We start from the raw sequence: 17,462 nt of genomic DNA, 5'->3' as shown, positions 1-17,462 counted from the left end.
CACGTTTGCGACGTTTAGCGCTGATGATATGCGTATGTTGGAGTAGAGCTATCAATATTTCTTCGGGAGAATGCACGAAACATTAATGAAAGGATAAAACTAGCGATGTTCCGCTTCTAGATCAGTCACGAAATTCCGCGCTATATTATCAACGAAGCACCGCACATGCGAGCAGCATTTTGCACGTTCTTTAGAATTCCAATTTCAGAGAACACAAGTGTAAATGCAGACACACTTAGCTGGATGCAGGGAGGGAATAACTATAGAAGAGCTTTTTATTTGCAATGATAGCACAGACAGGAGCAGCGTACTGCACTTTCATTTTTAGAATGTTAATTTCATTGAACACAGACAAGCATTAAATGCAGACACACTAAGTCGGAAGCACGGAGGGAATGGCTACTTGAAGGCGAGCTTTTTTATTTGCAATGACAATATTTCTCTGTTCTCTAGCCGACGGTTCACGTCTCTCGCCTAGAATCGAATGCGTGTCACTATGACAAAATGCAGCACTTGGCATGTAAAAGTGGCCATATGCTCTGCACATCCAAGCCGAACAAAGTTTTGCAATTCAAGCTCGTCTAGCAGCTCCCAAAAAACGTCCCTTTCAAAAACGGGACCTTCCTTCAAAGAAATCGGGATTGCTTTGTTTACAATGTTGGTAAACTCTAGCATCTTTTTGGTGGGATGCTTTAAGCACCCTTGCTTGAAGCTTTTGTATACTGTCCCAAGAAACCACCGATATCCTTCGGACGGCCGACAGAGGTCTGTTTCGGATGTTCTGTACGTCCGCTGAACATCCGCAAACAGCCGGTAGACGTCCGTCGGCCGTCCGAAAGGTGGCCAAAGGTATACGGTTCGCCGGCCGACGGACGTCCAGTTGAGTACGTCCATTGGCGGATCTTTCTCGAATATTCGCATATATGGTGCATGCGTGCTTTTTTCCCTCCGCGCGATGCAATAAAACAAAAAACAGTTTGATGCATAGCAGGCATATTTTATTGTGGTCGATGATACATCAGCAGAGCAATGGGTTATATTCGGAAAATTTCTTAAATGACTCAAATGTGGCAAGCTTGGGACACACATCCGTAATCTTCCCACCCACAGTATTTCTGAAATAAAAAGAACGCGGCAAACATCAGTCATGTAAAACAAATGGCACAATGCAGCAGCCCAAGTAAAAACATTGGAACCAATTAATAGAAGTGTTTAATGCTGCAAGTATAACAGACAATGCACTTAGGGAAAGGCATCCCTGCCTTTCCCTCTCTCTCTCTCTCTCTCTCAATAAGTATAAGGCAATAACTGCTCTCACTTTCCACACCATATTTGACAATGTATATGTTCTTTATTTATTCTCATGGGCCTTAGCGCACTAACCTGCGCAGCACTGTACGCGACTGTGCACAGAAAGCCGCAAAGCTTCCGTTGCGAACCACTGCGAACTACACGTGCTTCCTATGGTCTGCCTTTCGCGCGTTGTCACTCTTTATATAGGCACAGAGAACCTAGCGATGCCTTAAATATTAACAAGATGCGAAAATACTCCGTCCCGCAACTTTGAAGAGGAGTGGGAATTAGCCGCGCGAGTCGAGGGCTCCCGAAAGTGTGAGAACAGCACACACTTGTGGAAGCCATCTCCTCGCGCTTACTGCTCCCACTGTCCTGTGAACGAATTTTATATGAGCGTGCATGCTGCATTGTCCTAGAAGCAAGTTCCAAGAAGTGTACTGGATACATACCTTCGTAGGCAATCCCATGTGCACTAAGCCTTCTTTAAACCAAGGTCGACGCAGTACGGGATTCCGGTGTTCCAGAAGAGCTTCAGGAGCTTCCCGTATCTTTCGAATTGCTTAGTTACATACTACTTTCGTCCACAGACCGAACAAAGCCACACATTATAATAACAGAGCTATATAAAGCTCTGCGCGACAACACTACGCGACAAATCAAAACAGCGCTACGGAGCCGTACTGATGGATTGGATTGGACTGACCGCGAACTGACATCTATGATGATGGTGATAGCAGAATGCACGGGAGTTTTGATACTTACGAGTGGTTTCAATGGCAAGTTTAGCTAGCAAAACGGTGGACATCTCGCACAACTCCACTAATTTGGAGAAGTTTTATAAATATAAAACTAGTTATTGAGTTCTTGCAAAATTCTGCAACACCTGCTTCTCTTCGATAAAAGCTCGTTGGCGGCTCTTGCACTGCAGGAAGGAGTGGAATCGCACCAATTTACAAACATCTTCGCGTCAAGCCCTCCAACTGATGCAAATAAAACAGTATACATACACGAAAGACGCGAATTTTCTGTGAAATAAAAAACGTCCATACTCATGGCCTGGGAAAATACTCGGCCTTACATCCTTCGGACGTGCACCTCGTCTCTCATGCGGATGTACAAAAGTGGACACTGTCCGTACGTCCGGCGGATGTACGAATACGGACATCCGAAATCGGATTGTGTTCGTACGTCCGATGGACGTCCGATCTCGGCAAAGGACGTTCGGATCTAGCTCGTACGTCCGACGGATATCTGTGGTTGCTTGGGGTAAGATAAGCCTCACTGCCAACAACTGGCACAGGACAGCTGATATCTTCCGTGCTGATATCTGCTGGCGGCTCCAAATCAGGCGGCGGCGACCATGGCGTAGACGCGAAGGGCCACGCTGGTGGGCAAACATAGAGTCACTGGAAAAAATTTCAGAGTACCGCATTTTTTTTCCCCGCGCCGCCGACGCGGTCATTGGCCCAACCGCACCACGTGGTCTTGGGGTGCCATATACCTTCCAAGCACCGGTCGGGCCGGCTGAGAAGAGCGCAGGTTCCCGACGTTTCTCGTGTTGCAACTGTCGCTTTCGTGTTTGATACTGAAGAAATCATGCCTGGCTGCTGCGCCTTCGGATGCAGCAACCGAACCGAGTCCGGAAAGACTTTTTTCTCGATTCCGACCGGGAAAAATGACCGAGAGCGTCGTTCTGCGTGGTTGCACAGAATCGGCCGGGAGAACATCAAGCACTTGCTTGCGCTTTTTGGTGCTGTTTTAGAAGGTAAGCACAGTGCACGCGGTGTTAGCGATAGGATGCTAAGAAAATAGGAGTTCACAGCAAGACCGTCGCGCATGTCGCGCAGGGATCGTTCGCGGCTTGCCCACTTGACGCGGGTACACGTGTACGCGCTTGCTACTCAACACACGCGGCTCTTCCGACTATTCCGTGCTTGTGGCACGCAAAGGTACATTTATCGCGCGAGAATTCCACGTCCTAACGTGCACCAAGCACTCGCACGATCTTTCCGCGCCTCGAGACATTCGACCCATGGCACTTGTTTTTCGCGGACCGTGACGATCGCAGCCAATAAAAGCATGGTCGGGCATGTCTTACGTTCACATAACGGCCGCTTTCTGTTCAGTTGTGTTGGGACTGGTAGAAAAATAGAAATGGGTCAAATGATAGCAATCCTTGAAGCTGCGTGTTTGTGGCGACATGCGTGTTTACGTCCAAAATGAGCTATTTTAACTGTCACTGCGTAAACTTAGAAACCTTTATAACGTATTATTTTTCTTCGCCTCTTTATTTGGGTGTTTCAGCTTATTGTTACAGCTATCTTCCATGTTTTTCTTGTTCCACATATTTGAAACAGGGCTTCACTCGAAAAAGTCCTGGGAGCCTACTTCGGCAGCCCAGCATTCGGGTGACCAGCATCACTCTTTAACTGAACAACAAACATTTGCAGGACCACTTTTGTGCTGAAGACTTCGAGAAGCCTAGAGTGGATGGGAAGAAGAAGCTAATGTCAAGTAGTTTCGTCCTGCTTGAACGAAACGGCGGTCCCATGGCGGTCCACGATGCTCACTGCCCAAAAGCACGAGCTTGTCTCTTTGCTGCTCGGAGTGGCGAAATGTTTCTTTCGTGGCTTGCTCCGCGGAAGGGGAAAAAAGGCGTGCACAAGCTCCCGATAGCAGCGCTAAGATGCTGCTCACAATCATAGCACAGTTCCTGCAGCAAAGGCAACCGCCGGCTGCATTACTTCGCACAAAATAACTATTTTTTTCTCTTCTGAGCAACCATTGTCTCCGAGTATATTGCGCTTCACTCAACCCGATACGTCACCGAATATCAAGCTCTTCCAACACGGCGACCTTCCTAGAGCTGTGCACGGGCCGCAAATTTCAGCCCGGCCCGAGCCCTACACTATACTGACGGAGGCCCGGCCCGGCCCTACACTGAAGAAACCTAAGCCCGCCCGGGCCCGGCCCGACATGCAAAACTGAAATTGAAGTGACGATGAAACAGAAAGAGATAATTTAAGGAAAATCAGTTTATTTCAATGTTTTTAAAATGCTTGGCTCTCATGGTCTAGAGGAAAATTAGTGAGTATATGCAAACACGGCGCATGTAGAGAGTTATCACTCCAAGTTATTATGTAAAAACAACAAATCGTCCATTGATGACGGCTTGAGACAAGTGCGGCGCTCCTGCATAATGAACCCGGCAGCGCTGAAATTTCTCTCGCTGCTTGAACTGGTAGCCGGAATGGCTAACACTTTCTTGGAAAGAAGAGAAAGCTTTGGGTACGTCGCTGCCTTGCTTCTCCAAAACTATGATAGCTCAAACTCTGAGCAAAGGGTCGACTCTGTGGCCAAGTACTCGCTCAGCTCGTCTCTTTCTGCACTCCGATTGCTGGAGCCACGCAGGAGCAATCGCGATCGCGAAGCCCGGCCGGCCCGTCCGAGACAAATATACCGTGGCCCGAGCCCGGCCCGGGCCCGGATAAGTAGACTTCCGCAAGGTCCGAGCCCGGCCCGCGGGCCGGGCCGGGTGCGGGTTTTCGGGGCGGCCCGAGCCCGTGCTACAGTGCCTAGAATACAAGTATTCTAGGCACTGTACCCGTGCACAGCTCTAGACCTTCCTGCGGCGCAGTCGGCTTGGAAGGTAAATGGCAGCGGCCGCTCAGTGTTGCCAGTCAAATTCCGACCTTTGCGGTACTCTGAAATTTTTTCCAGTGACTCTAGGCAAACAGCGTGGCGAGCGCCACCGCACGGAAGGAAACGGAAAGGCGACAATCCGCGCACCACAGCTTTCAAACTGAAAGGGATCTAAAAACGTTGCTCTTTACGTCACCAGCGCAGGGCTATCATTGGTTCGCGGTGCCAACGTGAAATCGCATATTTAACAACCCTAGTAGCACGCTTTGTTGCCTCAGTGTGGCCACAACGTTAGCTTCTAACATTGCCTTAACGTGGCTAGCGTCCTCTTTTTGCTCCGTTAACGCAACATACACAAGACAACGTTGAGACAATATTGCTCCAATGTTACGTCAACTTTCAGTCAATGTTAAAGCAACTTCTGGAGACAATATTAATGCAACATTGCGACAACATTTTCTTAATGTTGATACAACTTTTTATTCGCACACATGCAACATTCCCACGACAATGTTACTGCAATATTGCTGCAATGCTGTCATAATGTTTCAGAAACTTCAGACAGCGTTCTAAATTACTGATATATTTCGGCGACCAATAATGGCTGCTGCTCAATACAGTGATCTCTTGAAAGACAATGGCATCGTCATACCAGAATGGTTACAGCAGCTTAAGGTCACAAGAACGAGCAACTGAGCATTACTCCTTGCTACACAGTAATGCGGTGCTTGCTATAGAATACAAATACAAGACTGCACTGCACAACACATTGTTTTTCCATACTTTGCAGACCGCTTACTCTAAATAAATCCTTAAATGTAACATTCATCAGCTCTCTACCAGTGCTCCTATCGTTTAGATGCAACAAGATTCCATGACATGGTTATTCTGACAATTAGACTGATTTATTTAAATAGACAGAAATATAATTTATAAAAAAGAAGCAGACTTATAATACACTCAACATTTACACAAACACATTGGCATAGCTTGAAAAATGCAACACATGGGCTTACATTTTCAGAGATATGATTTATTTAATTACGTTATAAAGAAACTTGCAACAAATCTAAAAAAACAGTACACATGTGAGCTACTCAGGAACAAGAAACACAGCTAATGTTTTAAACAGTTACTAGGCACATTACCATAGCATGAAAACGTGCACACACCTCTCAACTGGCATGTTATAAATACAAAACACTTGAGTAAACTATGTACATAATAGCCCATCTTGAAAACATGCACCACCTGGACTTTGTATTTCCCAAATATAAGACATTCATTTTGTGCACAAAATTGCAACAAATAAACAAAGTAGCAGTGCAACCTAGTTGGACATTCAGAAACAAGGAGCAGAGGTATTATGAACAGCAGAGTTAGTTGTTGGGCTGGTTAACATCACTGATATAAGTTAATAGTTTTCCAGCCCTACGAAACACACACACACAGATACATGAGCCGCCGCGGTGGTTCAGTGGTTATGGTGCTCGGCTGCTGGCCTGTTAAGACACGGGTTCTATCCTGGCCGCGGTGGTTGCATTTCGATGGAGGCAAAATGCTAGAGGCCCGTGAATGCAATCTGCATGCAAGAGATCTAAAGAATGAAGACAGGTTCCAAACTTGTCAAGCACTGCAGTGATTGTACAGATTTTCAAGTGTGAAGATCCTTAGCAGAAGCAGACCACAAACCATGTGAAGCGAGAGATGCATCATATTAAAAAAGCTGGTTCACAATGTGCGAGCAATAATTAAATTGTATCATATAATGCAGATATGTTTATTTCATACTTTTTATGATAAAGGTGTGATAAGTTTGTTTTTTTCCTGCTGGGCTGGTCTGAGGGCATTTAAGCAGTGTCTGCGCCATTAAATAACCAGTTGTTAGTGAGCGCTGTGTTTTATCCTTCTTCCCAACTTCAGTAAAACGGCAAGTTGGTATATACTTGAAGAAAACAGCGCAGCAACAGGCACAAGAGAGAAGATGGGACAGGCGCTGACTAGCAACTTCACTTCACTTCACTTCACTTTAATACCTTAAAGACCCTCGTTAGAGGGTATTACATAAGGGGTGGGGCACACAGAAATGAAAAACAGAATGACTAACAAATAAGTTGAAATTTATACAAATATAAGATTATCACTGAGCAAGTACACGCGATTTCTTCGATTTCTTCGATTGGCATGTGATAGCAGCAAGTTCTCGGGGAAGGCCGTTCCAGTCATTCGCGGTCCGGGGGAAGAATGATGAAGAAAATGTAGTGGCGGGGGCGGGAGGTCGTGACACTTGCTGCTGAAGGTTTATTGAAAAGGAACACATAAAATATGCTCACTTTACAACCAAGAGCGCGCATGAGCTGAGCGAACAACACTGATAAGCTATCAACTTCAGTCATAGTGGTCAAGATTCAACAGTTCACAGTCCTTGTTCATGATTGTGAACTATTGTATCCTGACCACCATGACTGAAGTTGACAGGTTATCAGTGTTATTCGCGCAGCTCATGTGCACTCTTTGTTGTGAAGAGAGTATGTTTTATGCGTTCCTTTTCAATAAACCTTCAGTTGCCAGTCAGCACCTGTCTCATCTTCTCTCTTGTCCCTGTTGCTCCGCTGTTTTCTTCAGGCATCCTTCTTCCCTTCTTTGGTCATGCACCGTTGCACTGGAAAACTACAAATTTAAAGTACTGTCAACATTTGCCAGAACAATTTAGCATGTCTAAAATATGCTTGTCTTCTGGTAGCCTCCAGCTGCTCACGATGATGGTCTCTTCTAATTCATGATGTCACAAGCGAAGCTGCATCCCTGCAAAAAAAGAACCAAAAATTTCCTAATATAAGCATACACTTCTAATAACAAATCTTCTACACTCCTCAAGGAACACAGACATTGGACAGCTCTGAGCAAAGAAAGAACTTATGTCCAGTCACTTGGCTCAAACCAAAATAGTGAAAAAAAATGCCCTTCCCTGGCAGCGCAAGCATATTTTAACAGCCTGAGCAACAAATTGTTCTGCAAGTGGCTAAAAATGCATTCATTACATAAAACACATCGACTATTCATGCCACCTAAAATTCCTCAAAAGCAAGCAAATAATTTACAAACAGAAATTCCCATTCCCGCACCTCACAGCAATGGCCAGTGCTGCTGTCTCGCTTGAATCCTGCCTTACAAGCGGACCTACCGGTGTCAGCCATGGGGACGACCATTGAATTGCTTAAAACCACAGGGGCATTTGTAGATGAAGGCGTAGCCAGCTGGAGGTGGTTGCACATCACTGTCTTTGTCTTCCCTCAATTGTGCCATGGCGGGTGGCCGACAAAGTAAACCGAGCGAAGAGGGTAGGCCCAGCCTATAGTCTTTTTCAGCCTCACTGCTGTGCACAATTTGAAAGGCAAAGTTGCTAACGGCCGATTCTTCCGGGGCTACATAAGCTAGATCACAAACTTATGATGGGTGCAGGGGTCAAGTGGATGCAACTAGCACAGGAAACGGCTAATTGGGGGAATATGGGAGAGGCTGTCACCCTGCAGTGGGTATAGTCTGGCTGACGATGATGAAGGATGACTGAATACCAATGAATATTTCACTTTTCTTACCCTTGGCGCAAATCGCTGCACAGTCCCATAAATGTTGGTGATAAGAGTATACATCTGATTGGGAATGAGAGGGCAAAGACTAAACTACTGGCATGATGCAGCAGCGTCAGTTTCGAGTGAAAGAATAAATTCTGGTTCCTTGCTTACAATGCCGCTGGATTTATTCTATCTTTCAGTATAATGCATGAGAACTGGTGTAATGCCCTCGTACAAAGTGCCGACGTTAAGGAACATGCACAACATGTTTTTCCAGAGAACGAAAAATTCCAAAGTAGTGGTAATGACCATCGGTCATCACTGCTGGTGATATCAGTATGCCTCTGCGTCTTTAGTAATTTTCTAACATCCGTGGGTAACTCTGGCTTCAGCACTTTAAGCAAGGAATGCAGGTGAGAAGCAGGCTATTAATTGCCCACACGCGCGAGGCGTGCTCTAGACATTGAGTAGCGGCACCAGACTCAAGTGTCATCCTATCTTCATAAACCACCAACACCATTGTCAGAAATCCACGACAACTCTTACGTTGCACTTTCTATGTCAGAGATGCTGCTAGCGGTGCTAAAATCCGACAAGTGAGAACTGCGGCTTTCAACTGCGTCCTCGGCTGGCGCTGATAAAGAGGATAAAAGAACATTATGCGATCAAAAGGCATCTTGATACCGTTCTGCTCCTGTTGTGTACAGTCTGCTGCCATGACCATTATCAAGCCTGACAACTGCCAAACAGTTTTCGGCATGGATCCGGCTAGCGTAACTTAAAGATGGCCGCCAGTTCAGTACCAACGTTGCCAGACTGCGTGCGTCGGAAAGTGCGGACGAGTTTGACGACCACAGTGTTGCTCTCAGCGACCGCGCGGCGTCCACCCCCCACTTCCTCCTCTCCACTTTCCTCCTCATATACCGTGTTGTTCGCTACGTAATGGGCGCGGCCGCTCTCCGTTCCCTTTCAGATACCCCATCGGGCGCGCTCGCTCCCTCCGTCCCCTTTGAGGTACCGTGTTGTTCTCAACGTAATGGGCGCGCCCAACTCACGGCCCCCTCTCAGATGCCGCGCCCTCCCTCTCTCCGTCCCCTTTGAGATATCGTGTTGTACGCTATGTAATGGGCGCGCCCGACTTACGGCCGTGTCCGGCTGGAGTTGGATAATTCTGGAACGCTTCCGACCGCCTTGGGAGCTCAGAATTTCGGCTCAACTGCTCTGCCACGACTGAAACATTGCCTTTTCGCGGCCAGTATAGTCGGCATGCATACGTGTCTGGATGGCGTTGCATAATTCTAGAACGCTTCCGACCGCCTTGGGAGCCAGTATAGTCGGCATGCATACGTGTCCGGCTGGCGTTGCATAATTCTACAACCCTTCCGACTGCCTTGGGAGCTCAGAATTTAGGCTCAACTGCTCTGCCACGACTGAAACATTGCCTTTTCGCGGCCAGTATAGTCGGCAATTTCCTCACTGGCGTCCCAGAACCCTCCTCGCAGCGCCGCCCCTCCTCCTCCGCTATCCTCCTCCTCCTCTTTTTTTCTTTCACAGCTGTTGCGCTCTTCGGTCTATTCCTCCGGCGAGTCTGCCTCCGCGCACCGCGAATCTGCGCGTCTTCTGGACCGCGGTGTCTGTGTTTTTTTAATATTTTTCATGCTTTATAGTTTAATTTCTTTATTATTTTGTTTCTTTTCATATTTGCATTTTTTTATTTGTTTTATTTCACTCACGAAACCCGTGCGTTCACTAGATCTGCCTTTATTCTTGCTCAAACCGTGTTCGTGACGGAATGGCAGCGACTACCCTTGAAGTGCCAAACGCCCTGGTTCGATTCCCAGTCTTAATAAAGTTTTTTTTCTTCGCCGTAACTCGAACACACTTGCTAGCATTCCCTGCTCACGACAGTATGAGGCATTAAAGGATTTCGCCTTAATAAAGCGATTCTGCTCGTATTTTCTTTCACAGCTGTTCTGCTCCTGGCGAGCTTCTAGGACGGCCGGCTCGCGATTTTCGCGTTGCCCTTCGAGCCATTTGTGTGGCCGGCACGTTCCTCGCTCAAAGAAGGCGACTGCGCACGTACTTAAAATGGCGTTAAAGGGCGATTCACACGACGGTCCGTTCGCCCGCGGCCCGCGCACTGCCTGGTCTCCTTCCGTGATATTCTCTCGTATTACCGAGACAAAGGAAGGGAATACGCACCCCCTGCTCCGTCCCTCACCATAGCGCAGGCTGCACATTGGCGACAACTACAAACCCGGACTGCTCAATACCCAATACTGCTGCATGCCCGATACCCAGACCAATTCTCGTCATCATGCAAACTTTTGCGGCAAACCAGGCGCCCCTACGATTTACATCATTGGCAATAAACGTTTCCACCACCACCTACGTGCTCATGCGTCAGCACATTGAGAGGCGCGCTGACCAGGTCCAGAAGACGCGCAGATTCGCGGCGGCGGTGCGCGGAGGCAGACTCGCCGGAGGAATAGACCGAAGAGCGCAACAGCCGTGAAAGAAAAAAAGAGGAGAAGGAAGAAAAACAGGAGGAGGAGGGGCGACGCTGCGAGGAGGGTTCTGGGACGCCAGCGAGGAAATACGTGTCCGGCTGGCGTTGCATAATTCGACAACCCTTCCGACTGCCTTGGGAGCTCAGAATGTCGGCTCAACTGCTCTGCCACGACTGAAACATTGCCTTTTCGCGGCCAGTATAGTCGGCATGCATACGTGTCCGTCTGGCGTTGCATAATTCTAGAACGCTTCCGACCGCCTTGGGAGCCAGTATAGTCGGCATGCATACGTGTCCGGCTGGCGTTGCATAATTCTACAACGCTTCCGACTGCCTTGGGAGCTCAGAATTTCGGCTGAACTGCTCTGCCACGACTGAAACATTGGCTTTTCGCGGCCAGTATAGTCGGCATGCATACGTGTCCGGCTGGCGTTGCATAATTCTAGAACGCTTCCGACCGCCTTGGGAGCCAGTATAGTCGGTATGCATACGTGTCCGGCTGGCGTTGCATAATTCTACAACCCTTCCGACCGCCTTGGGAGCTGAGAATTTCGGCTCAACTGCTCTGCTCTTTGTTCTCGCCCCCAGCACCTACGAAGCTCGGCTACCCTTTCGCCTTGCGAGCTTCCTGAAATACAGTGCCGAAAGTGGAAAACACATTCTTTTTGTCAATGGCGCGCGCTGAACTTGGCTGAACATGCCTGCATGCGTGGTCTGTGTTGCTCATTCCACATATGCATGCCAACTATACTGGCCGCGAATTGGCAATGTTTCAGTAGTGGCAGAGCAGTTGAGCCGAAATTCTGAGCTCCCAAGGCGGTCGGAAGCGTTCTAGAATTATGCAACTCCAGCCGGACACGGCCGTGAGTCGGGCGCGCCCATTACGTAGCGTACAACACGATATCTCAAAAGGGACGGAGAGAGGGAGGGCGCGGCATCTGAGAGGGGGCCGTGAGTTGGGCGCGCCCATTACGTTGCGAACAACACGGTACCTCAAAGGGACGGAGGGAGCGAGCGCGCCCGACGGGGTATCTGAAAGGGAACGGAGAGCGGCCGCGCCCATTACGTAGCGAACAACACAGTATAGGAGGAGGAAAGTGGAGAGGAGGAAGTGGGGGCTGGACGCCGCGCGGTCGCTGAGAGCAACACTGTGGTCGTCAAACTCGTCTGCACTTTCGGACGCACGCAGTCCGGCAACATTGGTACTGAACTGGCGGCCATCTTTAAGTTACGCTAGCCGGATCCATGCCCAGTTTTCTAGGTCGTCGTGAACAGCCTCTGCTGTTCTTCGGCGTCGTTGCCGAATGGACACTTCGCTTAGCGAACACTTCATTCTCTTCATGATACAACGAATGTAGCACTTTATCGAACTATCACGAAGGGCATGGGTATACACTACTGGGGCGCGATTACGAGTTTTTGTCTCAATTTTGAGACTCTGACGTCAAAATGACGACACCGCGAGTTGTTGACGGCGGAATCAACCAATTAGCAACGAGGTTGTGGTGTCTAATAGTAGGGTTCCACCCAGGAAGATGGAGGAAGGAAAGAGGAGGAAGGCTGACATTACAACGGTAAGCACTTGAATGGCGGGATAGTGTCGAGCAGCAACCAACTGTTAAATCAAAAATTCATTCGGCCCCAGGCCTTGTTCACAACGGATGTGTTGATGATCAAGTTGCTGTGATGTGGACAGCAATGAAGAGCTCGCTAGGTGTTCCAAACATCGCTTTTCTTGCAAGGAGGATGCCAACTAGATGGTAACAAGGGGAAGTCAAATCCAGCTCTGTTCAGCAGCCTGCAGAAGTGAAAAATATTAGAGTAACCAAAAGCACAGTCAGTCAGGTGCATGTAGAATGGCCAATGAGGAGTCGGAAGCAAATAAGACCAGGAAATGGCAAGGATTGACAGCACAGGCAATAAAATAAGCTAACCAAAACATATATGCATATGATGTCATTGCAAGTGGCATTTCAACAAGAGTGCTACGGCTCACCATAAACTCAAGAAGTCAATCAATGTGGAGGCCTTTAACAGAAGCAAAATTCAAACAGCGTGCATGGACACTGAAAGCCAAGCAGTCAATAGCAAGTGCACTGCCTTACTGTGATGCACATTGTGCTCACAGAACCTCCTAAGCTGCATCTTGCAAACAGGCTTTCTCTTACCTGCAAGATGTGGCTGAATCAAAAGTGGTTGATGGTTGACATCTTGCACCATCGCACAAAAACATAGCACAGATGCTGCTGTCCTGGTAATACCTGCATCATTTCAGTATACACCAGAGATGGGTTAAATCTTGGACCTTTCCTTGACAGCCACACAGGGGCACATCTGAAAGATAAGACAAATAAAAGTGTGTGTGTATAAGGTTCCTAACACTGCATTGCCAAACAAGCCCTTTCTAATCTGTACGATGAAGCTCAAACAGCGGACAAGAGATTACTTACACCACTGCACAAGAAGCATTCGTCCAGATTCCCACCTCAGAACTGAAGCAATCTCCAGGCCAAATCTTCTGAACAACCAACTACAAGGTGCTGCAATTAATTTGCGTGAATCTAGACCAAGTCCTTGCTCCTCTGGCCAACAATTGGGGTTCTAAAGGACAAACAAATAATGGGGTTTGTGGAATGAACATTAGCAAACAGCCTAGACCTATACAAGAAATCATGAAGCGAAAGAAAAGGTGTCAGCTGCAAAGCGTGCTTACCAAAACTTGAGAAGTTCAGCAGGCAAGGAGGTCCTCTGAAAACCTCTGTTGAACAGCCTGTACCCAAAACGAACTGCACACAGTGAAGCAGGGACAACGCCAGCTGTGCACGGCGCAATGGTTTTCCAAAAAATAAAAGCTGCCATGCCTGCAAAGAGCCGTAGTACTTCACTGCACTGTCAAACAGCCTGCACACATACAGAGCAGCACCACTGAGTAAACTACCTTTGTGCCGGGGCTCTCAATCGTAATGAAATAAAAGCTTGACACAGTTAAGATAACCAAAAACTGAAGGCACAGCGCACGAAGGACAGGACAGGTCCTTCGTGCGCTGTGCCTTTAGTTTTAGCAATGTACCGAATAGCCCAAACAAATACCTTAGTGAAGATAACCAAAGCCTTTTTAACGCGAGTTTCACTGACGGCAATCACAGCAAGAATTAGAGCACACAGGTGGCCAGATGAGAGTCATTGGCAAGAATAAAACCCTGCCAGAATGCAATAGAGCACAGACTTTAATCAATGACTAGGAAAAAATTCGCGCCTTATCAACGTACGCTTAAACAAAGCTGGTTGGTTTGAAGCTTTGTCACATTCACCTTGTCACCGCCTTGGTAAAGAAAGCAATTCGCATGCGAGAGCAGCCCAGCTGTATCCACTTAACAAAAGCTGAAATAGCACTTTGGTATGTAAAGCACTGGATGATACTGTTCTGTGATTTGTAAACCAAAGGAGTGACACACTAGCCGACCGTTCAATCAGGCGCGTTAGAGGCTTAGCTAAAGCAAGGCCGACACTTTCACCACAGAAAAGAAATGGAACGTTACTTACTTTTGCGGAAAACGAGGCTCACATCTCAGTGCAACACTGGTAGTAAACGATACCGCAGAAAAAGGGGAAATTGCGAACTGCAGCGGCGTGAAGTGCCAACCAGCGCGGAAAAAAGTGTGCAGCGAAACATACAAGGTACGCAGCATCCACTTCGCGCGCGTAGCTATCGCTAGCCTCTGCAACGCTAAATGGCCAAATGAAGTACTAAATTTCTAAACCTAAAAATAAACAAATCATCACAGAACCAAAAAACAAATTGAATCTAATACTTTCATGTAAAACTAAGCACTTGCAGCTTTTATTTCTGCTTGAAACGGTTAAAACCACTTTGGCAAACTAGCCTGCATCGCCACCGTGCGGAGCGACACCAAGCAGCAAGCTGCGGCGTGACTCAAGAAAGATTATTGCCCCCAACATCTGCCGACACGATAGCGCGCGAGCGAGCTCGGCGAAGGCCGCGTGCTGCCGCCAGCTAGCCGAGGCGTAACAGAGGCGTTCGCAACATGAAGCAAATTTTTTCGCTCGCGTAACTACCGTCGGCTTTCAGGGCCATTATATGTTACCTAAATCCAGCCTTACGAGTGGCGGGTTAGCTGCACTCGATGTGGAACGTGATTCGGGCTCTGTAGGAGGAAACGCGCTTTCAGTGTTCGAATACAAAGAGCGGTCTTTGCACCGGCGCGCCTGCTCTTCGAAACGTCAAGCAGGAGAGCCATCTAATTTATGTGCCGTGATTTACAGCATGTTTAATCCACGGCTGCAACTCTCTGCTGATTGCTAGGCGCGTCTCCTTGACGTGGTCTCAAGTTCCACGTGTTAGAAACAAGTCTAGAAAACATCTGACTACAGATGTTTCACAGAAGTTTCACAGCAAACATCTGACTGCAGAGGTTTAAGAGACGTCGCAGAGGAAACGTCTTCTTGTCGACATCTATGAGACGTTTGAACGCAGCGCAAGACGTTTGTAGTCATTTGGAGCTGTTTCGAGACGTTTGTAAGACGTTTTGTGTTTCGTGGGTATTCACATCGCTTTACTATGAACTCGTCCCATAATAAAAGATATGTTCGATTTCCACGACGCCTTCAGCGACGGAGCTAGCAGACGGCAGGCGAACCGCACCAAGTAGCAGCAGCACCAAAGCGGCTGTGGGATGAAATTTGCTTGTATCGCAGTCATCACTTTTACCAGCAACTCGGTATTGGCCAGCGATCGTCAGAAATGATGCATTTTTGACATGCATCTATCCCACAGCTTGCTATGGACGAGAACAAACAATACTAGCGCGTTTTTCAGTCGCCGGCATCAAGGCTGTGGCCCGGCGTGGCTCGGCCCCGAGCGCCATGAGGAGCGCGCTGTACGGCATCATGACGCTGCCGCTCTCCGCGCTCGTATTGACTACCGCTTCCCGTCGTTGCGTTTACCGCGCGCGGCTCGTCGTTGACATCCAGCAGGTTGGACGCAGGCGACGAGCTGCGATCGGTCGTTACGACGTCGTTCACAACGGCGCGCCGCAGCGAATCGCACACACTTTTCGCACATGTGTCCCCGCCTTAAGGCTGAAATCCCATTTCGGCCCTCATCCGCAAAAGTCGTTCCTTGAGCTCGGGGTCCATAGTACGAGAGAAGCCGCAGCGACGGTTGCGAGACACAGGTGAACACAGCAGACAGCGGGAAAGCGAGCGAGCGAGCGAAAGAGCGCGTCAACCGGAAGTAAACAAACCGATCTCGTCGATGACGTATTTGTGGGCGGAGCATGGTCCCGGCCTGTCATATTTATTTTTTTATGGTTCGCTCCGGTGTACGAGTTGAGAGGGAAAAGGCTGGTGGTCATTTTTAATAGCCATTATCTCTGGTTCCACATAAGGTAGATCAAAAATTTTTGCGGTAGGATGATGGATCGTTCAATGTCTATCAATACTTCGACTTCTCTTTGCCTACATGGACACCGTTGCAGGGACCCTTTAACAGGAAGTGCTCGAGCCAGATAAGTAATGTTTGCGGGATTCCAAGTAAAGCAAGTTTAGCTAGCAGATGATTATGCGGAACACGGTCAAAAGCCTTAGAAAAGTCGAGAAATATGGCAACAATTTGTAAGTGATTGTCCATGTACTGAACGATATCATGAGTGAATTCGGCGAGCTGCGTGATAGTGGCTTTCGTAGTAGTTTTGTAATTTTTTTGGCCTCCCTTTAGTTGCAATCCTAAATGACTCAGCTATAAGTGATGCAATGTAGATGACAGCGTCGTCTCCCCCTAAACATTGACCCACAGCATACTGAATCTGTTCTTGCTTTCCTAGATTCGTTTTACCCAACCAGCTTCTATGGTTCCAGATTTTTCTTGGCCTCCATTTAGTTGCGAACCTGAATGACTCAGCTATAAGTGATGTAATGTAGATGACAGCGTCGTCTCCCTCTAAACATTGACCCACAGCATATTGAATCTGTTCTTGCTTTCCTAGATTCGTTTTACCCAACCAGCTTCTATGGTTCCAGATTTTTCTTGGCCTCCATTTAGTTGCGAACCTAAATGACTCAGCTATAAGTGATGTAATGTAGTTGACAGCGTCACCTCCCTCTAAACCTCTAAACATTGACCCTCAACATATTGAATCTGTTCCTGCTTTACTTGATTCGTTTTACCCAGCCAGCGAATATGGTTCCAGAATTTTCTTGGCCTCCCTTCAGTTGCGACCCTAAATGGCTCAGATAAGTGATGTAATGTAGTTGACCGCATATTCTCCCCCTTGACATTGACCCTCCGCATATTGAATCTGTTCCTGCTTTCCTAGATTCGTTTTACCCAGCCAGTTTATATGTTCCAGATTTTTCTTGGCCTCCCTTCAGTTGCAATCCTAATTAAATGACTCAACTATAAGTGCATGGTTTGGTTTGGT

At 47.7% G+C, this 17,462-nt stretch overlaps 1 long non-coding RNA gene across 1 annotated transcript; it reads right to left on the bottom strand.

The window, feature by feature from the left end:
• Window positions 1–12,701: 12,701 nt before the first annotated feature.
• Window positions 12,702–14,027, bottom strand: LOC149345463 (uncharacterized). Its single transcript, XR_016282858.1, has 4 exons — window positions 13,736–14,027; window positions 13,473–13,623; window positions 13,191–13,356; window positions 12,702–12,820 (listed from the first exon to the last, which is right to left on the bottom strand). It is a non-coding gene; the product is annotated as an uncharacterized LOC149345463 (long non-coding RNA).
• Window positions 14,028–17,462: the final 3,435 nt, after the last annotated feature.

The sequence above is a fragment of the Amblyomma mixtum genome, chromosome 5 (genome assembly GCF_055824585.1).
Source record: "Amblyomma mixtum isolate Tamu chromosome 5, ASM5582458v1, whole genome shotgun sequence".
In the NCBI taxonomy this organism is placed as follows: domain Eukaryota; kingdom Metazoa; phylum Arthropoda; class Arachnida; order Ixodida; family Ixodidae; genus Amblyomma; species Amblyomma mixtum.
The sequence above is the reverse complement of the archived record's forward strand: the minus strand, read 5'-3'. Positions and strand labels throughout refer to the sequence as shown.